This window comes from Nanorana parkeri, unplaced genomic scaffold (genome assembly GCF_000935625.1).
Source record: "Nanorana parkeri isolate BGI_ZX_2015 unplaced genomic scaffold, ASM93562v1 scaffold28, whole genome shotgun sequence".
In the NCBI taxonomy this organism is placed as follows: domain Eukaryota; kingdom Metazoa; phylum Chordata; class Amphibia; order Anura; family Dicroglossidae; genus Nanorana; species Nanorana parkeri.
The window spans coordinates 946,531-951,487 of record NW_017306296.1 but is presented as its reverse complement, the minus strand read 5'-3'; positions in this window follow the sequence as shown (position 1 = coordinate 951,487).

Sequence of the window (4,957 nt, the reverse complement as noted above, 5' to 3'; positions counted from 1 at the left end):
TGTGTTCTCAATCTCTTATTCTATTTTAAAAGGGAAATATCGGGGGTCTGTTTAGACCCCTAATATTTCCCCAAAGCCCCTAAAAGTAAAGTAAAAAAAAAAAAATATTTAATAAAAAATGATAACAATAAATATAGCAAAATGTAAAAGTTTATAAAAAATAAATTTAAATAGAATATTAAAAAAAAAATTAAAATAAAAACATTTTCGGTTTCGGCCTGACAATTTTTTCTATTTCGGTTTTTAAATTTCTATTTCGGTGCACCTCTACTGCAAATGGTCCCTTGGAAGCCCGCGCCCAACCGTCCCCCTGCATGGACGTCACTGCTCTTCTGGATCCTGAGAGGACGAATAAGAAGTGTCCATGTCATCCAGGCAGTGATGTGGACACCCAAAGAAGGACCCGGCAGGAAGTACGCAAAGGAAGACAGAAGAGTCAAGACCTAAATATCACGTAGCATAAGACAAGTTAAAAGGGCTTTTAAATGGGGTTCTTTTTTCATCTGGAGAACAGTTAGGGGGGTAGGAGGTTCGTGGAAATTATTCTGGAGATGAGCTTTAAGGGCCCATTTACTTATTTGGGGTCCGCGAACACAAAATCGCTCAATCATTTAAAATGATTGGGCTGCCAAAACACCCTAACATGCTGCCCTACCATTTATGGTACAAGTATACAGGACTTTTTTAGTAGCCTAATTATCTTACCAAAATTGCTAAGAATAGATATCGATTGCTAGAGAGATGAAATGGTTCCTTATGATGTAAACTACACAGGCAGCATGTAGTAATGATTCATCTCATATGCTCACACAAAGCTCTATACTTTACCAATGATCCCTCAATGCTTCTTTCTCCTTCGCATCTCTCACAATACCATCACAACACCCAGCCACTTATGGATACAGAGGGACATGGGACCGGGGGAGTTATGTCATCAGGCCCCTGGGTTACTGACATACTGCTCATTCCTTTTTTTTTTTACAGACAAAAAAAGTTAAGAAACACAAGTCAAGCAATATGTACAACATCAATCCAACAATTCCAGGATCTACCCCGCCAGGCACACTCGCAGCGAGCTATCCCTCCACCTTCAAAAGAGGATATCATAATGATTGTAAAGCACTGTGATTAGCTCGAGAAAATCTAATGCCATCCACCCAACTCGAGGAGTGTCAAAGGGAGCTCAGGAAGCAAACAGGATAAAGCAGAGCCTTCCGAGTAAGGCCCTGGGGAGGAGACCCAGTTATCGAAGCTGCTCATTCTAATGCAGGCATCAAAGGAGGAAGGAGAGGCAAAGGGATCACTAGTATGGTAAATAAATGAAGGTCAGGCCTTTTGTAGAGACTTCGCCCTACATGGGTATGGTCAAAGTGCCTCTTTAAAATCACTGGTATTTCTTACTTGAATCACTCTGTTCATAAAGGCACAAATATTTCCTAGTATTAAAGAAGTTAAAGTAGATAAAAATCCTAACTGAACAATACATTGCTGAAATGGCCATCTGTAGTCTTCATTGGAAGCGTGAGGAGACAGGGTGACAACGGAGGAGACAGGGACAGAGCTTTAAATTTCAGTAGAAAGTCACTCGCACTCCTAAGCGATGCCAAGTCAATCTCTTATTGACTATGGTAGTGTAACATCTCAAAGCAACGTTTTGGGAACCCAGTGGTCCCTTCTTCAGGCAAACATTTCCTTTTTGCCTGAAGAAGAGACCACTGGGTTCCGAAACATTGCCTTGAGATGTTACACTACCATAGTCAATAAAGAGATTGACTTGGCATTGCTTAGGAGTGCGAGTGACTTTCTACTGAAATTGATATGATCTGCGGAGGCATCTGCTGTCATACCCACTGCTTTTGGGCTCTTCCGGTCAGGAGTGGGATGGCATACACTTGGTCTTAAGGGACAGAGCTTTGTCCCCCTAGAACAGGAAGTGTCTAGACAACGACCTTCATGGCAGCTGCAGAATTACAAATATTGAAAATACATTAACGTGTTAAAACCTATGAGATTGCAGTCATTACATAGAATATAATATATTGTTACTAATAGATGCATAAATAAATAATGAATATTTTGGAAACATGCACTGCAATTTAAATTTCACGCTTTATGCAAATGTTACTGACCCAAAAATAGTTTTTCATGGACCATAGGCTCAAAATCTACACGCAGCTGAAAGATTGTATGGAAGTAGCAGGAATAGAAACCTCGGCAAACCAGAAACCTTGTAACAGAGATCTGATACAGGTACCATTGTCAGAATTTGTGTCTGGCTACAATGCTTTTCTAAGCAGCTAAAAATTGATCAGAAGCTGCATTGGATAACAGGAGTAGCTACTGAAGTTGGTGATTATGTCGCTAGCTCCAAACCATCAACTGTTCATCAATTCATCAACATTGCTTGAAACTTAAGTGACACAGGCATTTCATTGACTGCAATTCATTTTTTCCCAGCAACAAAAACACACAGAACAAATCTGTAGCTGCTACAAATCAGTGGAGACAGAAGAAACGCTGGCCGCACACCGAAATCCACTGGGATAGTTTAGTGAAGCTTGTACCACATCACTGTTTTGTTTTTTTTTGTATTTCAACTTTGTATTTAATGTTGGCTTCAGTTTTGTGGTTTATTTACAAAAGATTGATATACTACCCCAACAACAGACTCAACGAGCACTCTCAAAACGAAAGAAAGATTATATATATATATATATATATATTAGGAAAAGCAGAAAAAAAATGGGGTCTCACTGTTTGTATGGACTGGTATTGGAGCGGTAAGCAATTGACTCATTCCTTCTCTGGAGGAGTGGTGCTTATTTTGTGTGTTCTCCTTGCTACAATCATTGCTACAAAATTGCCACCATCACATACATATCTTTTTATATTCAGCCATGATATATCACATTTACTATGTTTTGACACATGATACGCACATGATACGCACAGTTGGCATTACAATGTAGAGTACAGAGTACAGTGTGACACAGAGAGAACTCAGTTTAGAAGACAACAGCCAAAGAAGTCTTCCGGCTCCATCAGGCACAATGAGAAGAATGTGGGTGAGATTTACAGAATCATGCAGCAAGTTTTCCATTCTATGCCTGTGCCGTGTTCTTGGTTTAGGACAGGGGTAGCCAAACTCCGCCCTCCAGCTGTGGTGGAACTACAAATCCCATGAGGCATTGCAAGATTCTCACAGACATGACTCCCGGAGAGAGATGCATCATTGGATTTGTAGTTTCACCACAGCTAGAGGGCCGGAGTTTGTTTACCCCTGGTTTAGGAAACGCCGTGTGGGGGCAGCGGGACCGGGAACATTAATACTTCTTTTGCAGAGTGGATGGTTTAGAATTTTCCTTTAAGGCAGAAAAAAATAAAATAAATATTCATGTCTTTTGCACTCAGACACCATGTCATCATCTGTTTTTACCTCTATGACTAGCACGTCTCAGCTTACCTTGGCATCACTACCTAATGACAAACTGACCTATAGTAACCACTCAGCAAGTGAAGTCAGAAGGGTCTATATACAAGCTCCAGGTCAGTGGCATCTTTATGCGGATCTCTAGGCAAATAAAAAATGTTTTAATTAGTTTTGGATAGAGTGGGGGAGGGTTAGACCCTCTGTTATATTTTTATGCCATCTTTTTTCCCACTGGGGAGATTTTCCCATCTATTTGAACCAATGATTACTGTCACCAAGAAATAAAGTGAGTGCAAATCCAACATTTGTCCCAAGAACAAGCGGTGAGGGGAGATCATCCCATAGTGTTCTGGTGAAAATTGGCTAAGATGGGAATTCCCATCACTTTTGGAGATTGCCTCTAACTTCCTGTTGCATCTCTGGGACAGGAAGTGAAAGGAAATGTTCTCAATGGTACACAGATAACATAAAATAGCTTTGCGGGGATTTTCTCCTTTTTCTACTATGTTAAAACTAAAACTAAAAGTTTTGACTTTACATTACTTTAGAGAAACTCGTAGAACTAGCTGCAAGTTTAACGATATAAGAGTGGAATGGTCATTATCTTTGAGCCAATCAGCAAGCCTGAGCAGAGCCAAGGCAGAAGGGAAGGTTAAACCACACTTACCCCATACACACAGCTATGCACAGTTGGGAGGCTTTGGGGGGAAAATTTCTGCAGCAACAGCTCCTACTGATGTTCGCTCAGTAGCCTTCTTTTAGGGCTTGTTCACACCAATTACAGTGCGTTCCAACGCACTTAGTTGCTGGAACGCACTGTATTGCATCCTGGCCAGCTCCCTGCGTTCTGGGGCAGGATGGGGTGTGGCGGTGCATTCAAGTCAATGACACCGCAGCCACGCCCCCTCCCACACCAGATAGCATGGTACAACATAGCCTGCATTCCGGTTCGCTGCGATCACAAAAAATGCTGCAAGCACTCATTTCTAGAGATCAAACTGGACCGGAACGCAGGCATTGTTGTGCCAACTGTTCTGGTTTGGGCGATCGCAGCTGCGAGGCCATTGACTTGAATGCACTACCACACCTCCTTCCACCCCAGAATGCAGGGGGGAGTTTAGAATACAAATACAGTGCGTTCCAGCAGCAAACCGCGCTGGGACGCTCTGGAACTGGTGTGAACAAGCCCTTAACCATAGGTTCACTTTAAAACCTGTGGTAGCTCCACTGCAAGGGAAGATTTGTGGTCTTATGAGAGATGCGCTTTAAGTTCATCACGAATATTATGTGCCCTTTGGTGATAGACTGTAACAAGGGAACACTGCACTCCTGTATCTACTTTTGTTCCCCATGACCCCTGTGTGTGTTGTAAAGTAGCCACCGATCCAAGCTCACTCCCGTGATGGACTGCGATCTCACATTTAGTTTACTCATTTGTATTGAGATTGTAGTCCATCACAAGAGCAAGCTTGGAGTGGTGGCACGTGGAGCTGCGAACACGCCCGAGCCCATCACTAGTTGTCAGCT